The 24,388-nt window shown below is 49.0% G+C and overlaps 1 protein-coding gene across 1 annotated transcript in view; it reads right to left on the reverse strand.

Moving 5' to 3' along the window:
• The window catches only part of LOC135538638 (ornithine aminotransferase, mitochondrial-like), a 49,598-nt gene extending 28,921 nt beyond the window's left edge, over nucleotides 1-20,677 (reverse strand). The window contains exon 1 of the mRNA XM_064964510.1: nucleotides 20,503-20,677. The gene's annotated coding sequence lies outside the window, so the exon portion shown is untranslated. The remainder of the gene's footprint in view (nucleotides 1-20,502) is intronic.
• Nucleotides 20,678-24,388: the final 3,711 nt, after the last annotated feature.

Here is a 24,388-nt window from a genome sequence, read left to right on the forward strand (position 1 = left end):
TTGTGCTCGAGAAGGTTTCCCTCAAGTTGATTAAAAACAAATATTTCAAACTTTGGATGAGGTGCTGAGGATCAACACAGGCCTGTAGTTTCCTACATCTTTCTTTTTTACTGCTCTTTCGGAACCATCCGGGTTGTTTCGGAGCGGAACCATCCGGGTTGTTTCGGAGCGGAACCATCCGGGTTGTTTTTTGTTGTTGAGATCATTGGGAAATTTTACCACTACTAATAGGTAATCATTTTAGCAGTGACACGAGCACTATCCTTTATGAATTTTGCAGTTAGGTTAATCGAGCCCAGTTGCTTTGTTTGTGCTCATTAAGTAGATCGGAAACGTTGTCCTCTGTTACCATGCACAGCTAAAACAAACCATTTGGGATAGGAGGTGTATTCATTAGGCACCAAACGTTATAAAATGGACTGGAACGTCTGCTAAAGTCTACACATGGAGGGAGACAGGAGGCGTTTGAGAAGGTGATGAAACGCAAACTTTGGCAAGTTGGAATTGAGCTAGACTGGCAGTACAGGTCCACTGCCGAAAGGGAGGCGCTTGAGACCCGACCCACTGCCAAAAGGGAGGCACAGTGAGACCCGACCCACTGCCGAAAGGGAGGCACAGTGAGACCCGACCCACTGCCGAAAGGGAGGCACAGTGAGACCCGACCCACTGCCGAAAGGGAGGCACAGTGAGACCCAACAGTGCAATGAGGGACGGAGGGAGATAATCACTGATTACAGAAACGATTGGAGTTGATATGCAGCAATTGTCAAATGATGGAGGATGTCTGCTTCAATACCGTTTGTTTGGGCTAGGGGGCAGGATTTTCACGTTTGGATGAAGAGCGTGCCCAGAGTAAACTGCCTGCTACTCAGTCCCAGTTGATAATATTTTTTATTTTACCTTTATTTTACTAGGCAAGTCAGTTAACCTCTTACACTTATGGTGGCGCTATTTCATTTTTGGAAGAAAAACGTTCCCGTTTTAAACAAGATATTTTGTCACAAAAAGATGCTCGACTATGCATATAATTGCTACTGTTCGAAAGAAAACACTCTGACGTGTCCAGAAATACAAATATCTTCTCTGTCCGTGCCCTTTAACGTGAGCTTCAGGCAAAACCAAGATGACTTGGCATCCAGGAAATGACAAGGATTTTTGAGGCTCTGTCTTTCATGATCTCCTTATATGGCTGTGAACGCAAGAGGAATGAGTCTGCCCTTTCTGTCGTTTCCCCAAGGTGTCTGCAGCATTGTGACGTATTTGTAGGCAGATCGTTGGAAGATTGACCATAAGAGACCACATTTACCACGTGTCCGCCCGGTGTCCTGCGCCGAAATTGGCCAAGGAACAGTGGGTTAACTGCCTGTTCAGGGGCAGAACGACAGATTTGTACCTTGTCAGCTTGGGGATTTGAACTTGCAACCTTTCGGTTACTAGTCCAACGCTCTAACCACTAGGCTAACCTGGTTGCCTGGACAGGGGTAGACTAACTGCTAGGGGGCGGGGCAGTGCAGTTCATTCAAGGAACCATATTTGGATTGTGAAGTCATTTTTAAAAACATTTAAAAAATAATTAAAAAATAATAATATTAAGAATTGTTTTACATTTGTCACATACCGAGTTCATTAGGCACCAAACAGAAGAAAATGCACTGGAACGTCTGCTACAGTCTACCAAGTTGACTGGAACGTCTGCTACAGTCTACCAAGTTGACTGGAACGTCTGCTACAGTCTACCAAGTTGACTGGAACGTCTGCTACAGTCTACCAAGTTGACTGGAACGTCTGCTACAGTCTACCAAGTTGACTGGAACGTCTGCTACAGTCTACCAAGTTGACTGGAACGTCTGCTACAGTCTACCAAGTTGCCGCGTTTCTCTCCACATCAGACCGTTTCGATCCCAGTGAACACAGCCCACAAGTTAACGATAACAATAGATCAGCCAGGTTCTAGAGTAACAGAAAACCTTAAGCAGAAGTCTGACAAGGGCAATGGGTCACAGAGCTTCTGGTAGCTGATGTCACAGTGGTCATGAATCTGACCCTGGTCATCAGGGGGTGAAATCACGAAACAGACCCTAGTCATCAGGGGGTGAAATCACGAATCTGACCCTGGTCATCAGGGGGTGAAATCACGAATCAGACCCTGGTCATCAGGGGGTGAAATCACGAATCTGACCCTGGTCATCAGGGGGTGAAATCACGAATCTGACCCTGGTCATCAGGGGGTGAAATCACGAAACAGACCCTGGTCATCAGGGGGTGAAATCACGAAACAGACCCTGGTCATCAGGGGGTGAAATCACGAATCAGACCCTGGTCATCAGGGGGTGAAATCACGAAACAGACACTGGTCATCAGGGGGTGAAATCATGAATCTGACCCTGGTCATCAGGGGGTGAAATCACAAAACAGACCTTGCCACAATGGGTGGTGGGGGTACAACCTGTCCTCATCCAACCCTGGCCACAAAGGGTGGTGGGGTACAACCTGTCCTCATCCAACCCTGGTCACAAAGGGTGGTGGGGTACAACCTGTCCTCATCCAACCCTGGCCACAAAGGGTGGTGGGGTACAACCTGTCCTCATCCAACCCTGGTCACAAAGGGTGGTGGGGTACAACCTGTCCTCATCCAACCCTGGATGGGAGGTGGGGGTACAACCTGTCCTCATCCAACCCTGGCCACAAAGGGTGGTGGGGTACAACCTGTCCTCATCCAACCCTGGTCACAAAGGGTGGTGGGGTACAACCTGTCCTCATCCAACCCTGGATGGGAGGTGGGGGTACAACCTGTCCTCATCCAACCCTGGCCACAAAGGGTGGTGGGGTACAACCTGTCCTCATCCAACCCTGGTCACAAAGGGTGGTGGGGTACAACCTGTCCTCATCCAACCCTGGCCACAAAGGGTGGTGGGGTACAACCTGTCCTCATCCAACCCTGGCCACAAAGGGTGGTGGGGTACAACCTGTCCTCATCCAACCCTGGATGGGTGGTGGGGTACAACCTGTCCTCATCCAACCCTGGATGGGTGGTGGGGTACAACCTGTCCTCATCCAACCCTGGTCACAAAGGGTGGTGGGGGTACAACCTGTCCTCATCCAACCCTGGATGGGTGGTGGGGTACAACCTGTCCTCATCCAACCCTGGATGGGTGGAGGGGTACAACCTGTCCTCATCCAACCCTGGTCACAAAGGGTGGTGGGGTACAACCTGTCCTCATCCAACCCTGGATGGGTGGTGGGGTACAACCTGTCCTCATCCAACCCTGGATGGGTGGTGGGGTACAACCTGTCCTCATCCAACCCTGGATGGGTGGTGGGGGTACAACCTGTCCTCATCCAACCCTGGTCACAAAGGGTGGTGGGGTACAACCTGTCCTCATCCAACCCTGGATGGGTGGTGGGGTACAACCTGTCCTCATCCAACCCTGGTCACAAAGGGTGGTGGGGGTACAACCTGTCCTCATCCAACCCTGGCCACAAAGGGTGGTGGGGTACAACCTGTCCTCATCCAACCCTGGATGGGTGGTGGGGTACAACCTGTCCTCATCCAACCCTGGCCACAAAGGGTGGTGGGGTACAACCTGTCCTCATCCAACCCTGGCCACAAAGGGTGGAGGGGTACAACCTGTCCTCATCCAACCCTGGATGGGTGGTGGCGTACAACCTGTCCTCATCCAACCCTGGATGGGTGGTGGGGGTACAACCTGTCCTCATCCAACCCTGGTCACAAAGGGTGGTGGGGTACAACCTGTCCTCATCCAACCCTGGCCACAAAGGGTGGAGGGGTACAACCTGTCCTCATCCAACCCTGGATGGGTGGTGGGGTACAACCTGTCCTCGTCCAACCCTGGTCACAAAGGGTGGTGGGGTACAACCTGTCCTCATCCAACCCTGGCCACAAAGGGTGGAGGGGTACAACCTGTCCTCATCCAACCCTGGTCACAAAGGGTGGTGGGGTACAACCTGTCCTCATCTAACCCTGGATGGGTGGTGGGGTACAACCTGTCCTCATCCAACCCTGGCCACAAAGGGTGGTGGGGTACAACCTGTCCTCATCCAACCCTGGTCACAAAGGGTGGTGGGGTACAACCTGTCCTCATCCAACCCTGGCCACAAAGGGTGGTGGGGGTACAACCTGTCCTCATCCAACCCTGGATGGGTGGAGGGGTACAACCTGTCCTCATCCAACCCTGGCCACAAAGGGTGGTGGGGGTACAACCTGTCCTCATCCAACCCTGGCCACAAAGGGTGGTGGGGTACAACCTGTCCTCATCCAACCCTGGATGGGTGGTGGGGTACAACCTGTCCTCATCCAACCCTGGCCACAAAGGGTGGTGGGGTACAACCTGTCCTCATCCAACCCTGGCCACAAAGGGTGGAGGGGTACAACCTGTCCTCATCCAACCCTGGATGGGTGGTGGCGTACAACCTGTCCTCATCCAACCCTGGATGGGTGGTGGGGGTACAACCTGTCCTCATCCAACCCTGGTCACAAAGGGTGGTGGGGTACAACCTGTCCTCATCCAACCCTGGCCACAAAGGGTGGAGGGGTACAACCTGTCCTCATCCAACCCTGGATGGGTGGTGGGGTACAACCTGTCCTCGTCCAACCCTGGTCACAAAGGGTGGTGGGGTACAACCTGTCCTCATCCAACCCTGGCCACAAAGGGTGGAGGGGTACAACCTGTCCTCATCCAACCCTGGTCACAAAGGGTGGTGGGGTACAACCTGTCCTCATCTAACCCTGGATGGGTGGTGGGGTACAACCTGTCCTCATCCAACCCTGGCCACAAAGGGTGGTGGGGTACAACCTGTCCTCATCCAACCCTGGTCACAAAGGGTGGTGGGGTACAACCTGTCCTCATCCAACCCTGGCCACAAAGGGTGGTGGGGGTACAACCTGTCCTCATCCAACCCTGGATGGGTGGAGGGGTACAACCTGTCCTCATCCAACCCTGGCCACAAAGGGTGGTGGGGGTACAACCTGTCCTCATCCAACCCTGGCCACAAAGGGTGGTGGGGTACAACCTGTCCTCATCCAACCCTGGTCACAAAGGGTGGTGGGGTACAACCTGTCCTCATCCAACCCTGGCCACAAAGGGTGGTGGGGTACAACCTGTCCTCATCCAACCCTGGTCACAAAGGGTGGTGGGGTACAACCTGTCCTCATCCAACCCTGGATGGGAGGTGGGGGTACAACCTGTCCTCATCCAACCCTGGCCACAAAGGGTGGTGGGGTACAACCTGTCCTCATCCAACCCTGGTCACAAAGGGTGGTGGGGTACAACCTGTCCTCATCCAACCCTGGCCACAAAGGGTGGTGGGGTACAACCTGTCCTCATCCAACCCTGGCCACAAAGGGTGGTGGGGTACAACCTGTCCTCATCCAACCCTGGCCACAAAGGGTGGTGGGGTACAACCTGTCCTCATCCAACCCTGGATGGGTGGTGGGGTACAACCTGTCCTCATCCAACCCTGGATGGGTGGTGGGGTACAACCTGTCCTCATCCAACCCTGGTGTTACGGATACCGTTATCCTGTGTGTGTGTATCCTGTGTGTGTGTTTCTTTTCTCTCCTTCTCCCCTCACAGGTGAAAATCATCACTCCCCAATCAGTCAACAATCAATCATCAATCAGAAGACACACCTCCTCCAATTTCCTGACCTATCACAGTTCCTTCCCCATGGTTTAAAAACCCCATCATTTGTTTGTTCTAGTGCCCAGCTCAGCTCAGCTCAGCTCAGCTCAATCTCTCTGTAAATGCCATGTCTGTAGGTCTCTGTGTTTCACTCTCGCTTTGTGTCGTAACCTCTCTTTTGTTTAAGCACCTCATAGCACTTTGTCATCACCTGTGAGTATTGTTTTTGGTTATGGTGTTTGTGTTTGATTGCTGGTGGAAAAGGGGGAAACCAAGACAAGTCGCCCATGGGCATACACTACCCGTAGGTGAACTTTGTTAAATACACTAGTTAGAACTGGGCGGACCACCCACTGTATTTTTGGTTAGTTAGTTAGCTGTTGTTAAAGTAGGCTAGTCTAGCTTAGGGGTGTTTTTGAATACTTATTGTTTCTTTCCTTGGGTCCAGCTCAGCCCCTTTTTCCTGCTCCCCCCATTACCGTGTGTTTATAAATAAACCTAGAGTTTGACGGTAGATTTCAGTTGTCGTGCTTATTTCGTTCACACTTTTCCTTTGTCACAATAATAATTTGCATGAGTTATGTTACGAGTCTCATTACCATCCCCCTAGACTGTCGGGCCAAAAGGGATTCGTAACACCTGGTCACAAAGGGTGGTGGGGGTACAACCTGTCCTCATCCAACCCTGGATGGGTGGTGGGGTACAACCTGTCCTCATCCAACCCTGGATGGGTGGAGGGGTACAACCTGTCCTCATCCAACCCTGGTCACAAAGGGTGGTGGGGTACAACCTGTCCTCATCCAACCCTGGATGGGTGGTGGGGTACAACCTGTCCTCATCCAACCCTGGATGGGTGGTGGGGTACAACCTGTCCTCATCCAACCCTGGATGGGTGGTGGGGGTACAACCTGTCCTCATCCAACCCTGGTCACAAAGGGTGGTGGGGTACAACCTGTCCTCATCCAACCCTGGATGGGTGGTGGGGTACAACCTGTCCTCATCCAACCCTGGCCACAAAGGGTGGTGGGGTACAACCTGTCCTCATCCAACCCTGGATGGGTGGTGGGGTACAACCTGTCCTCATCCAACCCTGGCCACAAAGGGTGGTGGGGTACAACCTGTCCTCATCCAACCCTGGCCACAAAGGGTGGAGGGGTACAACCTGTCCTCATCCAACCCTGGATGGGTGGTGGGGTACAACCTGTCCTCATCCAACCCTGGATGGGTGGTGGGGGTACAACCTGTCCTCATCCAACCCTGGTCACAAAGGGTGGTGGGGTACAACCTGTCCTCATCCAACCCTGGCCACAAAGGGTGGAGGGGTACAACCTGTCCTCATCCAACCCTGGATGGGTGGTGGGGTACAACCTGTCCTCGTCCAACCCTGGTCACAAAGGGTGGTGGGGTACAACCTGTCCTCATCCAACCCTGGCCACAAAGGGTGGAGGGGTACAACCTGTCCTCATCCAACCCTGGTCACAAAGGGTGGTGGGGTACAACCTGTCCTCATCTAACCCTGGATGGGTGGTGGGGTACAACCTGTCCTCATCCAACCCTGGCCACAAAGGGTGGTGGGGTACAACCTGTCCTCATCCAACCCTGGTCACAAAGGGTGGTGGGGTACAACCTGTCCTCATCCAACCCTGGCCACAAAGGGTGGTGGGGGTACAACCTGTCCTCATCCAACCCTGGATGGGTGGAGGGGTACAACCTGTCCTCATCCAACCCTGGCCACAAAGGGTGGTGGGGGTACAACCTGTCCTCATCCAACCCTGGCCACAAAGGGTGGTGGGGGTACAACCTGTCCTCATCCAACCCTGGTCACAAAGGGTGTTGGGGTTACAACCTGTCCTCATCCAACCCTGGTCACAAAGGGTGGTGGGGTACAACCTGTCCTCATCCAACCCTGGATGGGTGGTGGGGTACAACCTGTCCTCATCCAACCCTGGCCACAAAGGGTGGTGGGGGTACAACCTGTCCTCATCCAACCCTGGTCACAAAGGGTGGTGGGGGTACAACCTGTCCTCATCCAACCCTGGTCACAAAGGGTGGAGGTGTACAACCTGTCCTCATCCAACCCTGGATGGGTGGTGGGGTACAACCTGTCCTCATCCAACCCTGGCCACAAAGGGTGGTGGGGGTACAACCTGTCCTCATCCAACCCTGGATGGGAGGTGGGGTACAACCTGTCCTCATCCAACCCTGGATGGGAGGTGGGGTACAACCTGTCCTCATCCAACCCTGGCCACAAAGGGTGGTGGGGTACAACCTGTCCTCATCCAACCCTGGATGGGAGGTGGGGGTACAACCTGTCCTCATCCAACCCTGGATGGGTGGTGGGGTACAACCTGTCCTCATCCAACCCTGGCCACAAAGGGTGGTGGGGTACAACCTGTCCTCATCCAACCCTGGCCACAAAGGGTGGTGGGGTACAACCTGTCCTCATCCAACCCTGGATGGGTGGTGGGGTACAACCTGTCCTCATCCAACCCTGGCCACAAAGGGTGGTGGGGTACAACCTGTCCTCATCCAACCCTGGATGGGTGGTGGGGTACAACCTGTCCTCATCCAACCCTGGATGGGTGGTGGGGTACAACCTGTCCTCATCCAACCCTGGTGTTACGGATACCGTTATCCTGTGTGTGTGTATCCTGTGTGTGTGTTTCTTTTCTCTCCTTCTCCCCTCACAGGTGAAAATCATCACTCCCCAATCAGTCAACAATCAATCATCAATCAGAAGACACACCTCCTCCAATTTCCTGACCTATCACAGTTCCTTCCCCATGGTTTAAAAACCCCATCATTTGTTTGTTCTAGTGCCCAGCTCAGCTCAGCTCAGCTCAGCTCAATCTCTCTGTAAATGCCATGTCTGTAGGTCTCTGTGTTTCACTCTCGCTTTGTGTCGTAACCTCTCTTTTGTTTAAGCACCTCATAGCACTTTGTCATCACCTGTGAGTATTGTTTTTGGTTATGGTGTTTGTGTTTGATTGCTGGTGGAAAAGGGGGAAACCAAGACAAGTCGCCCATGGGCATACACTACCCGTAGGTGAACTTTGTTAAATACACTAGTTAGAACTGGGCGGACCACCCACTGTATTTTTGGTTAGTTAGTTAGCTGTTGTTAAAGTAGGCTAGTCTAGCTTAGGGGTGTTTTTGAATACTTATTGTTTCTTTCCTTGGGTCCAGCTCAGCCCCTTTTTCCTGCTCCCCCCATTACCGTGTGTTTATAAATAAACCTAGAGTTTGACGGTAGATTTCAGTTGTCGTGCTTATTTCGTTCACACTTTTCCTTTGTCACAATAATAATTTGCATGAGTTATGTTACGAGTCTCATTACCATCCCCCCTAGACTGTCGGGCCAAAAGGGATTCGTAACACCTGGTCACAAAGGGTGGTGGGGGTACAACCTGTCCTCATCCAACCCTGGATGGGTGGTGGGGTACAACCTGTCCTCATCCAACCCTGGATGGGTGGAGGGGTACAACCTGTCCTCATCCAACCCTGGTCACAAAGGGTGGTGGGGTACAACCTGTCCTCATCCAACCCTGGATGGGTGGTGGGGTACAACCTGTCCTCATCCAACCCTGGATGGGTGGTGGGGTACAACCTGTCCTCATCCAACCCTGGATGGGTGGTGGGGGTACAACCTGTCCTCATCCAACCCTGGTCACAAAGGGTGGTGGGGTACAACCTGTCCTCATCCAACCCTGGATGGGTGGTGGGGTACAACCTGTCCTCATCCAACCCTGGCCACAAAGGGTGGTGGGGTACAACCTGTCCTCATCCAACCCTGGATCGGTGGTGGGGTACAACCTGTCCTCATCCAACCCTGGCCACAAAGGGTGGTGGGGTACAACCTGTCCTCATCCAACCCTGGCCACAAAGGGTGGAGGGGTACAACCTGTCCTCATCCAACCCTGGATGGGTGGTGGGGTACAACCTGTCCTCATCCAACCCTGGATGGGTGGTGGGGGTACAACCTGTCCTCATCCAACCCTGGTCACAAAGGGTGGTGGGGTACAACCTGTCCTCATCCAACCCTGGCCACAAAGGGTGGAGGGGTACAACCTGTCCTCATCCAACCCTGGATGGGTGGTGGGGTACAACCTGTCCTCGTCCAACCCTGGTCACAAAGGGTGGTGGGGTACAACCTGTCCTCATCCAACCCTGGCCACAAAGGGTGGAGGGGTACAACCTGTCCTCATCCAACCCTGGTCACAAAGGGTGGTGGGGTACAACCTGTCCTCATCTAACCCTGGATGGGTGGTGGGGTACAACCTGTCCTCATCCAACCCTGGCCACAAAGGGTGGTGGGGTACAACCTGTCCTCATCCAACCCTGGTCACAAAGGGTGGTGGGGTACAACCTGTCCTCATCCAACCCTGGCCACAAAGGGTGGTGGGGGTACAACCTGTCCTCATCCAACCCTGGATGGGTGGAGGGGTACAACCTGTCCTCATCCAACCCTGGCCACAAAGGGTGGTGGGGGTACAACCTGTCCTCATCCAACCCTGGCCACAAAGGGTGGTGGGGGTACAACCTGTCCTCATCCAACCCTGGTCACAAAGGGTGTTGGGGTTACAACCTGTCCTCATCCAACCCTGGTCACAAAGGGTGGTGGGGTACAACCTGTCCTCATCCAACCCTGGATGGGTGGTGGGGTACAACCTGTCCTCATCCAACCCTGGCCACAAAGGGTGGTGGGGGTACAACCTGTCCTCATCCAACCCTGGTCACAAAGGGTGGTGGGGGTACAACCTGTCCTCATCCAACCCTGGTCACAAAGGGTGGAGGTGTACAACCTGTCCTCATCCAACCCTGGATGGGTGGTGGGGTACAACCTGTCCTCATCCAACCCTGGCCACAAAGGGTGGTGGGGGTACAACCTGTCCTCATCCAACCCTGGATGGGAGGTGGGGTACAACCTGTCCTCATCCAACCCTGGATGGGAGGTGGGGTACAACCTGTCCTCATCCAACCCTGGCCACAAAGGGTGGTGGGGTACAACCTGTCCTCATCCAACCCTGGATGGGAGGTGGGGGTACAACCTGTCCTCATCCAACCCTGGATGGGTGGTGGGGTACAACCTGTCCTCATCCAACCCTGGCCACAAAGGGTGGTGGGGTACAACCTGTCCTCATCCAACCCTGGCCACAAAGGGTGGTGGGGTACAACCTGTCCTCATCCAACCCTGGATGGGTGGTGGGGTACAACCTGTCCTCATCCAACCCTGGCCACAAAGGGTGGTGGGGTACAACCTGTCCTCATCCAACCCTGGATGGGTGGTGGGGTACAACCTGTCCTCATCCAACCCTGGATGGGTGGTGGGGTACAACCTGTCCTCATCCAACCCTGGTGTTACGGATACCGTTATCCTGTGTGTGTGTATCCTGTGTGTGTGTTTCTTTTCTCTCCTTCTCCCTCACAGGTGAAAATCATCACTCCCCAATCAGTCAACAATCAATCATCAATCAGAAGACACACCTCCTCCAATTTCCTGACCTATCACAGTTCCTTCCCCATGGTTTAAAAACCCCATCATTTGTTTGTTCTAGTGCCCAGCTCAGCTCAGCTCAGCTCAGCTCAATCTCTCTGTAAATGCCATGTCTGTAGGTCTCTGTGTTTCACTCTCGCTTTGTGTCGTAACCTCTCTTTTGTTTAAGCACCTCATAGCACTTTGTCATCACCTGTGAGTATTGTTTTTGGTTATGGTGTTTGTGTTTGATTGCTGGTGGAAAAGGGGGAAACCAAGACAAGTCGCCCATGGGCATACACTACCCGTAGGTGAACTTTGTTAAATACACTAGTTAGAACTGGGCGGACCACCCACTGTATTTTTGGTTAGTTAGTTAGCTGTTGTTAAAGTAGGCTAGTCTAGCTTAGGGGTGTTTTTGAATACTTATTGTTTCTTTCCTTGGGTCCAGCTCAGCCCCTTTTTCCTGCTCCCCCATTACCGTGTGTTTATAAATAAACCTAGAGTTTGACGGTAGATTTCAGTTGTCGTGCTTATTTCGTTCACACTTTTCCTTTGTCACAATAATAATTTGCATGAGTTATGTTACGAGTCTCATTACCATCCCCCCTAGACTGTCGGGCCAAAAGGGATTCGTAACACCTGGTCACAAAGGGTGGTGGGGGTACAACCTGTCCTCATCCAACCCTGGATGGGTGGTGGGGTACAACCTGTCCTCATCCAACCCTGGATGGGTGGAGGGGTACAACCTGTCCTCATCCAACCCTGGTCACAAAGGGTGGTGGGGTACAACCTGTCCTCATCCAACCCTGGATGGGTGGTGGGGTACAACCTGTCCTCATCCAACCCTGGATGGGTGGTGGGGTACAACCTGTCCTCATCCAACCCTGGATGGGTGGTGGGGGTACAACCTGTCCTCATCCAACCCTGGTCACAAAGGGTGGTGGGGTACAACCTGTCCTCATCCAACCCTGGATGGGTGGTGGGGTACAACCTGTCCTCATCCAACCCTGGCCACAAAGGGTGGTGGGGTACAACCTGTCCTCATCCAACCCTGGATGGGTGGTGGGGTACAACCTGTCCTCATCCAACCCTGGCCACAAAGGGTGGTGGGGTACAACCTGTCCTCATCCAACCCTGGCCACAAAGGGTGGAGGGGTACAACCTGTCCTCATCCAACCCTGGATGGGTGGTGGGGTACAACCTGTCCTCATCCAACCCTGGATGGGTGGTGGGGGTACAACCTGTCCTCATCCAACCCTGGTCACAAAGGGTGGTGGGGTACAACCTGTCCTCATCCAACCCTGGCCACAAAGGGTGGAGGGGTACAACCTGTCCTCATCCAACCCTGGATGGGTGGTGGGGTACAACCTGTCCTCGTCCAACCCTGGTCACAAAGGGTGGTGGGGTACAACCTGTCCTCATCCAACCCTGGCCACAAAGGGTGGAGGGGTACAACCTGTCCTCATCCAACCCTGGTCACAAAGGGTGGTGGGGTACAACCTGTCCTCATCTAACCCTGGATGGGTGGTGGGGTACAACCTGTCCTCATCCAACCCTGGCCACAAAGGGTGGTGGGGTACAACCTGTCCTCATCCAACCCTGGTCACAAAGGGTGGTGGGGTACAACCTGTCCTCATCCAACCCTGGCCACAAAGGGTGGTGGGGGTACAACCTGTCCTCATCCAACCCTGGATGGGTGGAGGGGTACAACCTGTCCTCATCCAACCCTGGCCACAAAGGGTGGTGGGGGTACAACCTGTCCTCATCCAACCCTGGCCACAAAGGGTGGTGGGGGTACAACCTGTCCTCATCCAACCCTGGTCACAAAGGGTGTTGGGGTTACAACCTGTCCTCATCCAACCCTGGTCACAAAGGGTGGTGGGGTACAACCTGTCCTCATCCAACCCTGGATGGGTGGTGGGGTACAACCTGTCCTCATCCAACCCTGGCCACAAAGGGTGGTGGGGGTACAACCTGTCCTCATCCAACCCTGGTCACAAAGGGTGGTGGGGGTACAACCTGTCCTCATCCAACCCTGGTCACAAAGGGTGGAGGTGTACAACCTGTCCTCATCCAACCCTGGATGGGTGGTGGGGTACAACCTGTCCTCATCCAACCCTGGCCACAAAGGGTGGTGGGGGTACAACCTGTCCTCATCCAACCCTGGATGGGAGGTGGGGTACAACCTGTCCTCATCCAACCCTGGATGGGAGGTGGGGTACAACCTGTCCTCATCCAACCCTGGCCACAAAGGGTGGTGGGGTACAACCTGTCCTCATCCAACCCTGGATGGGAGGTGGGGGTACAACCTGTCCTCATCCAACCCTGGATGGGTGGTGGGGTACAACCTGTCCTCATCCAACCCTGGCCACAAAGGGTGGTGGGGTACAACCTGTCCTCATCCAACCCTGGCCACAAAGGGTGGTGGGGTACAACCTGTCCTCATCCAACCCTGGATGGGTGGTGGGGTACAACCTGTCCTCATCCAACCCTGGCCACAAAGGGTGGTGGGGTACAACCTGTCCTCATCCAACCCTGGATGGGTGGTGGGGTACAACCTGTCCTCATCCAACCCTGGCCACAAAGGGTGGAGGTGTACAACCTGTCCTCATCCAACCCTGGCCACAAAGGGTGGAGGTGTACAACCTGTCCTCATCCAACCCTGGATGGGTGGTGGGGTACAACCTGTCCTCATCCAACCCTGGATGGGTGGAGGGGTACAACCTGTCCTCATCCAACCCTGGCCACAAAGGGTGGTGGGGTACAACCTGTCCTCATCCAACCCTGGTCACAAAGGGTGGTGGGGGTACAACCTGTCCTCATCCAACCCTAGTCACAAAGGGTGGTGGGGGTACAACCTGTCCTCATCCAACCCTAGTCACAAAGGGTGGTGGGGTACAACCTGTCCTCATCCAACCCTGGATGGGTGGTGGGGTACAACCTGTCCTCATCCAACCCTGGCCACAAAGGGTGGTGGGGTACAACCTGTCCTCATCCAACCCTGGTCACAAAGGGTGGTGGGGGTACAACCTGTCCTCATCCAACCCTGGCCACAAAGGGTGGTGGGGTACAACCTGTCCTCATCCAACCCTGGCCACAAAGGGTGGTGGGGGTACAACCTGTCCTCATCCAACCCTGGCCACAAAGGGTGGTGGGGGTACAACCTGTCCTCATCCAACCCTGGATGGGTGGTGGGGGTACAACCTGTCCTCATCCAACCCTGGCCACAAAGGGTGGTAGAATACATTCTGTGATAATGATATAACCAGCCTGGCATCAGTATGTGAATCCTCCACTCAGTGTGTATTCAGCAGGCAGGAATGCAGAGTTGCACTTCTCTTTCAAACTCAGCGGCACAATAGAAAAACCTGACCTCTGCTCGACCTCTGGATGCCCTGGGTTCACATTAACTAAACCCCATACTATTAAACGAACTTGTAGGTGTTCACTTGTTCCTGATCTTTTCTCTCTGATTGGCAGCACTGTCGCTATGGAAACAACGCAGGGAGTCCAGGAAGAGTGTAGTGAAAAGAGTGCAGGCTAGACGGAGTTGGTATGCTGCAATAGAGAGATAATACACTGCAGTTGAAAGAGAACAGGCAATCACGTGGCTGGAGTCTGATTCGTTGATCTAGATGAGATGATCAAGTGACACTACACATTTAAATGATCCTGACCCGGCCCACTGGAAAGGCTTTTTAGGGCTCTGTAAGTTACACCTCTTTACAGGTATAACCTCTTCATGATATTATCAAAACTTCCTCGCTGAGAAACAGGGCTAAACTTTACCTATGAAAAAACACCAGTTAACATTTGACCAATTCTAAAGAGCTTGTTGTTCACTAGATTAATATTAAATTCCAGTTGTTTTTTTTTAAAGATCACATATTTCATAGAATGAACACAGGACACATCTACAGGACAACTAAATCCACACGGATTGAACAGTAGTGAGAATTGCTAACTCCATAGTGGTGTTGATGATCTTTAACCAGAGAGTTAATAAGTGAGTCAGTCAGGAGTCAAATCCCTGACCTCACAAAAGGTTCATGTCTGTCCCATGAGGGCAATGTTTGATTTGCCAAATTGGTCATGGAAGAAGGTGATAGGTTGTGGTCGGCACCACCTCCCAAAACACACCCCCTGTCCAAATTGGTCATGGAAGAAGGTGATAGGTTGTGGTCGGCACCACCTCCCAAAACACACCCCCTGTCCAAATTGGTCATGGAAGAAGGTGATAGGTTGTGGTCGGCACCACCTCCCAAAACACACCCCTGTACATCACAAGCCACAGCTAAATTAAGACCAGGCCCAACTCACAGGCCATGTGAACGACCACCACAAGACCAGAGTTCATGGTCATATTCACTAAGCACCAAAACAGAGGAAAAACAGACTGAAACAGGGAGGGACTCGCTCACTACCTCAACTTGTCCAATAAGGGGGAGAAGAAAAAAAATCCCATTTTATTTTTTCTGTTGCAAAATGTTTTTGCTACAGTTAAACACTAATGAATAGGACCGAGAGTTCACCTCCCTCTATCAGGTCAGCTGACTACCACAGCAGCAGCATGACCCAGTTTCTATGCCTCTATATGTTGCTATTATCTATCCTCACAGCTTATGAAAAGCTGTAATTACCAATCAATCAGTCTCACCAGAAATGCTTTCACTGGCTACTGGCCCAAGGCTCCGACCCAAGTGCTATAACATGGGAGAAATTAATTATTTGATTTATTTCACCTTTATTTAACCAGGTAGAACCAGTTGAGAACAAGTTCTCATTTACAACTGCGAACTGGCCAAGATAAAGCAAAGCAGTGCGACAGAAACAACAACACAGAGTTACACATGGAATAAACAAACGTACAGTCAAAAAAAGTCTATATACAGTGAGTGCAAATGAGGTAGGATAAGGGAGGTAAGGCAATAAATAGACCATGGTGGCAAAGTAATTACAATATAGCAATTAAAAACTGGAATGGTTGATGTGCAGAAGATGAATGTGCAAGTAGAGATACTGGGGTGCAAAGGAGCAAGATAAATAAATAAATAAATAAATACAGTATGGGGATGAGGTAGTTGGTTGGGCTGTTTACAGATGGGCTATGTACAGGTACAGTGATCTGTGAGCTGCTCTGACAGCTAGTGCTTAAAGCTAGTGAGGGAGGTAAGAGTCTCCAGCTTCAGAGATTTTTGCAGTTCGTTCCAGTCATTGGCAGCAGAGAACTGGAAGGAAAGGCAACCAAAGGAGGAATTGGCTTTGGGGATGACCAGTGAGATATACCTGCTGGAGCGCATGCTAGGGGGTGGGTGCTGCTATGGTGACCAGTGAATTGAGATAAGGCGGGGCTTTACCTAGCAGAGACTTGTTGATGTCCACGAGCCAGATATGGGCTTGTGGGAACACTAACCTTGACTAAGTGTGTATCAATTTAATATTTCGTTTTTAGAAAAATATTTGTGGCTGACATGAAAGATAAAAGTCCTTATGCTTCCAAAACCGGAGCGCAAGCAGCGCGTGTTAACGTTCAGACTGAAGCAGCGCGTGTTAACGTTCAGATTGAAGCAGCGCGTGTTAACGTTCAGATTGAGGCAGAGCGTGTTAACGTTCAGATTGAGCGTCGGGGCTCTTAACCAAACTCCTTTGTCCAATGACTTATGTGTATTGTAATGAACCCACAGTTATAGCTAGCTCAGGGCAGGTGAGTAATCAAAATATAACATTGTTTTTGGTTTAAGTGATTGTCTCTCGAAGTGTTTTAACAACTCGGCTGGCAAGACTTCTTAGCCGTCACTTGTTCAACAACCAGTGATTCATTTGAACAGGATCAGCACGTCACAGATTTTGACTGTTCGTTCCGGCACCTGCTTGCCCAGATCCGGTACGGTACCCGTATGCCCGGATCCGGTACCTATTTGCGCAGATCCGGTACGGTACCCGCATGCCCAGATCCGGTACCTATTTGCGCAGATCCGGTACGGTACCCGCATGCCCGGATCCGGTACCTATTTGCGCAGATCCGGTACCTATTTGTGCAGATCCGGTACGGTACCCGCATGCCCGGATCCAGTACCTATTTTCCCGGATCCGGTACCTATTTGCGCAGATCCGGTACGGTACCCGCATGCCCGGATCCGGTACCTATTTGCGCAGATCCGGTAACTATTTGCCCAGATCCGGTACGGTACCCGCATGCCCAGATCCGGTACCTATTTGCCCAGATCCGGTACGGTACCCGCATGCCCGGATCTGGTACCTATTTGCCCGGATCCGGTACCTATTTGCGCAGATCCGGTACGGTACACGCATGCCCGGATCCGGTACCTATTTGCGCAGATCCGGTAACTATTTGCCCAGATCCGGTACGGTACCCGCATGCCCAGATCCGGTACCTATTTGCCCAGATCCGGTACGGTACCCGCATGCCCGGATCCGGTACCTATTTGCCCAGATCCGGTACGGTACCCGCATTCCCGGATCCGGTACCTATTTGCCCAGATCCGGTACGGTACCCGCATGCCCGGATCCGGTACCTATTTGCCCAGATCCGGTACGGTACCCGCTTGCCCGGATCCGGTACCTATTTGCCCAGATCCGGTACGGTACCCGCATGCCCGGATCCGGTACCTATTTTCCCGGATCCGGTACCTATTTGCCCAGATCCGGTACGGTACCCGCATGCCCGGATCCGGTACCTATTTGCCCGGATCCGGTACGGTACCCGCTTGCCCTTATCCGGTACCCATTTGCCCGGATCCGGTACCCATTTGCCCGGATCCGGTACCTATTGCGGTATGATTTACTAATGGTTTCACTGTAGACATTCTAACAAAAACGAGTTAAAAAAAATCAAGTTTGCCTACTCGTTATTTATCCTCCCACCCCCAGAAAAACCATCAGGCAAAAGCATAAGGATCCTGAGTCGTCATCCTGACACACTGATTCCAGACCTGCTCTCTTATTTGTACATAGAGGTTATAAGGAGGGCCGGTAGAGTAAGTAACTGATCTTGACACAGGTCTTAGTAATGGTGGTCAGCTAGTGAAGATGTCCCAATGTAAAAATCACATAGGCTAGTCGTCTCCTTACTGGATTTTTTTTTTTTTTTAAGTGGGGAAAATCTTTTTTTTTATATAAATCAAATTTGTTGACGTTTTTCCAAGTACAAATATCCAGAGAAAAATGGTGAATCGAACCCGAAAACGAGACTGAGAACAGTCAGCGCCGGAGAGGAGTATGGGTGCTTCCACCGACAAAGTACTCAGTACAGGTGCAATTTGGTCAGAGTCTCAGTTCAAGAACAAAGTAAAAACGCTCCTAGGTTTATAGCGAAATGAAGCAATACTCACAACAGTCTTCCATAGCCAAATACACCTTAGCCAAATACATTTAAACTCAGTTTTTCACAATTCCTGACATTTAATCCTCGTAAAAATTCCCCATTTTAGGTCAGTTAGGATCACCACTTTATTTTATGAATGTGAAATGTCAGAAGAATAGTAGAGAGAATGATTTATTTCAGCTTTTATTTCTTCCTTCACATTCTCAGTGGGGCAGAAGTTTACATACCTTCAATTACTATTTGGTAGCATTGCCTTAAAATTGTTTAACTTGGGTCAAACGTTTCTGGTAGCCTTCCACAAGCTTCCCACAATAATTTGGGTGAATTTTGGCCCATTTCTCCAGACAGAGCTCGTGTAACTGAGTCAGATTTGTAGGCCTCCTTGCTCGCATACGCTTTTTCAGTTCTGCCCACAAATTTTCTATAGGATTGAGGTCAGGGCTTTGTGATGGCCACTCCAATACTTATGTCGTTACAGAAGTGGATGCAAACGAGTTTGAATGACTCCTACATAAGTGGATGCAAACGAGTTTGAATGACTCCTACATAAGTGGATGCAAACGAGTTTATACTTCAACTGTACATATGAGATGAGTAATGTGAGAAACATGATTAAAGTGCCGTGTGTTCCACTTATTAAAAAGTGGCCAGTGATTTCAAGTCTGTAGGTAGGCGGCAGCCTCTCTGTCTCCCTGCGCTAGTTATGCTGTGACCTTCATCAACTTATTTTTAAATGCTATATTCCAACATGGGGATATTTGTAATACTGCTACATCGATGTCTTAAATCGTATGATAATTCGGGTCTTGTAGGCACCACAGTTGAGTATGTGTGCATGTGCATATGACCGGGGGTTCCGCTGTAAACTGCGGCAGGGTAGCCTAGTGGACTAGTAACCGGAAGGTTGCAATTGAACTTGCAACCTTCCGGTTACTAGTCCACTAGGCTACCCTGCCGCAGTTTACCCCCGAGCTGACAAGGTACAAATCTGTCGTTCTGCCCCTGAACAGGCAGTTAACCCACTGTTCCTAGGCCGTCATTGAAAATAAGAATTTGTTTTTAACTGACTTAGTTAAATAAAGGTTAAAAACATTTTTGCTGTACACTGAGGCTTTAAAAATGTGCAATATAGAAGTTAGGACTTGTGTCAACCCCACCTCTATTCTACAGTATATAGGCTATGCGTATCAAATTATGTCAATTAGCCTATCAGAGGCTTCTAAAGCAGTGACTTCTAAAATGCTATGGGATTAATCAGCACCTTGGAGAGCGCTGTCCATTTGACCACCATAGATAATAAGAGACTTGGCTGTTAAATCCGGTACCTCAGAGCACCCCGGTTCTAACACTCACTATGTGTTCCCGGCACCACCAATTCACAAATGAACCACTGAAAATTAAAACAGGTCGAGCCTGTTGACACACAAAGACAGACAGACAGAGAGTGACAGGCAGACAGAGCTAATCCTAGCTAGTTAGCATGAAAATAATTTAGCTAACTGCCCTCCTCACCAACCAAACCCCATCTGTCACTGCCGAGTTCATGGAAAATTACCTGAGCGGTAGCTTCGTCCTTCATTTTTCCATTTAAATAAATTATATTAACAATAATTTGGACTCCTGCCATCCGTAACATTAAAAGTAAAAAAAAGCTAAATTGTTATCCGTTTTAATTAAATGACCATGTATATTAGCTAACGTTAGTTGTGGGATGAAGCTACCTGTGATACTGTTGCCAGCATGCTAATTTGCTAGCTCACCTTCACCAGCTTGTGCGCTATCGACGAAATATGGTTTATTTTGGGTTGGATAAATGTAGCTAACTAGCTATATTCGTTAGCTAAACCAGATGGTATTGCAAACGCCACTTTAGTTAGTTAGCTAGCAAGCTAGCTGTAACTACGTTACGTGATAAAACACCGGCTGGCTCCTCTTACCTAACCACCGTCTGCTCGGGGAAACCGGAGAAACTCCTACCACCAAGCTAACGAATCAATCAAAAAATTAACTTGTACTGAATACAATATCACTCGAATTACCTTTAAAAAAATATGACCTCCTCTTGAAAATAACGTGGTCGTTGTTTTTTAAATGTTCAGAAACAGGAAACGTTCCACTGCCGCGTGTTCAGCAGTCAGGAGAGAAACGCTGCTGTGAACGAGACCAGCTGAGGTTCACTGTCCCGCCCCAAGATGCTGTCTGTCTACAGACAACTCATGTAGATTGAGCTGGATAAACACTTCAAAAGAGATTACCGAGCATAGCACGGATGTTGCGCAACTGCAATTGCGCAATATCAACAAATCATTGCGATGTTGTTGGTCACATTTCGACGTGTTGATATGTGCATAAATACCTTCATGTCCTACTGCCTATTTGTTTCCTGTTTTGTTGTATTTAATACGGTTTTTTTTGTTGTTTTTTTTAAATTATGTTCTTTGGAAGAGCAAGTGCGATCTCTTTTTTTTTAATTCATCATAATCAATAGGAAACATGTCAAGGTGTGAGGTTCGTGATTTGAATACCTTAAGTCTTCATTTTGCATGTTGAAAAGAAATCCTATCAAATCAATTAAATATATGTTTCAGTTATCTTTAAAGATCAATATGATTATTTTTTTTCACTCCTCAACTGGCTTTGCTCTTTCAAACACAGAAATTGACCAATATCCAGCCCTACTTGTTGACACAGCCAGTGAAGTTGCAATAGTTACCTAATATAGTCTATGTGTGTTTGAACAGCAGCTGGGCCCTGGGACATTCAGCAAAAAACAGTGGTATCAGGTTTAGTGAACGGCGACTAATCAGGGGGTCAATATAAATAGTCCAATAGAGAACAATCTCCACCCTCGCTACTGTATATAACCTCTCTACTGTATATAGCCTCTCTACTGTATATAGCCTCTCGACTGTATATAGCCTCTACTGTATATAGCCTCTACTGTATATAGCCTCTCGACTGTATATAACCTCTCTACTGTATATAACCTCTCTACTGTATATAACCTCTCTACTGGATACAACCTCTCTACTGTATATAACCTCTCTACTGTATATAGCCTCTCTACTGTATATAACATCTCTACTGGATACAACCTCTCTACTGTATATAACCTCTCTACTGTATATAGCCTCTCTACTGTATATAACATCTCTACTGGATACAACCTCTCTACTGTATATAACCTCTCTACTGTATGTAGCCTCTCGACTGTATATAACCTCTCTACTGTATATAACCTCTCTACTGTATATAACATCTCTACTGGATACAACCTCTCTACTGTATATAACCTCTCTACTGTATATAGCCTCTCTACTGTATATAGCCTCTACTGTATATAGCACCTCTACTGCATATAGCCTCTCGACTGCATATAACCTCTCTACTGTATATAACCTCTCTACTGTATATAACCTCTCTACTGTATATAGCCTCTCTACTGTATATAGCCTCTACTGTATATAGCCTCTACTGTATATAGCATCTCTACAGTATATAGCCTCTCGACTGTATATAACCTCTCTACTGTATATAACCTCTCTACTGTATATAACCTCTCTACTGTATACAACCTCTCTACTGTATATAGCCTCTCTACTGTATATAACCTCTCTACTGTATATAACCTCTCTACTGTATATAACCTCTCTACTGTATATCACCGCTCTACTGTATATCACCTCTCTACTGTATACAACCTCTCTACTGTATATAGCCTCTCTACTGTATATAGCCTCTACTGTATATAGCATCTCTACTGTATATAGCCTCTCTACTGTATATAGCCTCTCCTGTATATAGCCTCTCTACTGTATATAACCTCTCTACTGTATATAACCTCTCTACTGTATATAACCCCTCTACTGTATATAGCCTATCTACTGTATATAACCTCTCTACTGTATATAACCTCTCTACTGTATATAGCCTCTCTACTGTATATAGCCTCTCTACTGTATATAACCTCTCTACTGTATATAGCCTCTCTACTGTATATAACCTCTCTACTGTATATAACCTCTCTACTGGATACAACCTCTCTACTGTATATAACCTCTCTACTGTATATAGCCTCTCTACTGTATATAGCCTCTCTACTGTATATAACCTCTCTACTGTATATAGCCTCTCTACTGTATATAGCCTCTACTGTATGTAGCCTCTTTACTGTATATAGCCTCTACTGTATATACCATCTCTACTGTATATAGCCTCTCTACTGTATATAGCCTCTACTGTATATAGCCTCTACTGTATATAGCCTCTACTGTATATAGCATCTCTACTGTATATAGCCTCTCTACTGTATATAACCTCTCTACTGTATGTAGCCTCTCTACTGTATATAGCCTCTCTACTGTATATAGCCTCTCTACTGTATATAACCTATCTACTGTATATAACCTCTCTACTGTATGTAGCCTCTCTACTGTATATAACCTCTCTACTGTATATAGCCTCTCTACTGTATATAGCCTCTCTACTGTATATAACCTCTCTACTGTATATAGCCTCTCTACTGTATATAGCCTCTCTACTGTATATAACCGCTCTACTGTATATAACCCCTCTACTGTATATAGCCTCTCTACTGTATATAGCCTCTCTACTGTATATAACCTCTCTACTGTATATAGCCTCTCTACTGTATATAGCCTCTCTACTGTATATAACCTCTCTACTGTATATAGCCTCTCTACTGTATATAACCTCTCTACTGTATATAGCCTCTCTACTGTATACAACTTCTCTACTGTATATAGCCTCTCTACTGTATATAGCCTCTCTACCGTATATAACCTCTCTACTGTATATAACCTCTCTACTGTATATAGCCTCTCTACTGTATATAGCCCCTCTACTGTATATAGCCTCTCTACTGTATATAGCCTCTACCTTATATAGCCTCTCTACTGTATATAGCCTCTCTACTGTATATAGCCTCTCTACTGTATATAACCTCTACTGTATATAGCCTCTACTGTATATAGCCTCTCTACTCTATATATCCTCTCTACTGTATATAGCCTCTCTACTGTATATAGCCTCTCTACTGAATATAGCCTCTACTGTATATAACCTCTCTACTGTATATAGCCTCTCTACTGTATTTAATCTCTACTGTATATAGCCTCTCTACTGTATGTAGCCTCTCTACTGTATATAGCCTCTCTACTGTATATAACCTCTACTGTATATAGCCCCTCTACTGTATATAGCCTCTCTACTGTATGTAGCATCTCTACTGTATATAGCCTCTCTACTGTATATAACCTCTCTACTGTATGTAGCCTCTCTACTGTATATAGCCTCTCTACTGTATATAGCCTCTCTACTGTATATAACCTATCTACTGTATATAACCTCTCTACTGTATGTAGCCTCTCTACTGTATATAACCTCTCTACTGTATATAACCTCTCTACTGTATATAACCTCTCTACTGGATACAACCTCTCTACTGTATATAACCTCTCTACTGTATATAGCCTCTCTACTGTATATAACATCTCTACTGGATACAACCTCTCTACTGTATATAACCTCTCTACTGTATATAGCCTCTCTACTGTATATAACATCTCTACTGGATACAACCTCTCTACTGGATATAACCTCTCTACTGTATGTAGCCTCTCGACTGTATATAACCTCTCTACTGTATATAACCTCTCTACTGTATATAACATCTCTACTGGATACAACCTCTCTACTGTATATAACCTCTCTACTGTATATAGCCTCTCTACTGTATATAGCCTCTACTGTATATAGCACCTCTACTGCATATAGCCTCTCGACTGCATATAACCTCTCTACTGTATATAACCTCTCTACTGTATATAACCTCTCTACTGTATATAGCCTCTCTACTGTATATAGCCTCTACTGTATATAGCCTCTACTGTATATAGCATCTCT

This window comes from Oncorhynchus masou, unplaced genomic scaffold, assembly GCF_036934945.1.
Source record: "Oncorhynchus masou masou isolate Uvic2021 unplaced genomic scaffold, UVic_Omas_1.1 unplaced_scaffold_999, whole genome shotgun sequence".
NCBI lineage: Eukaryota > Metazoa > Chordata > Actinopteri > Salmoniformes > Salmonidae > Oncorhynchus > Oncorhynchus masou.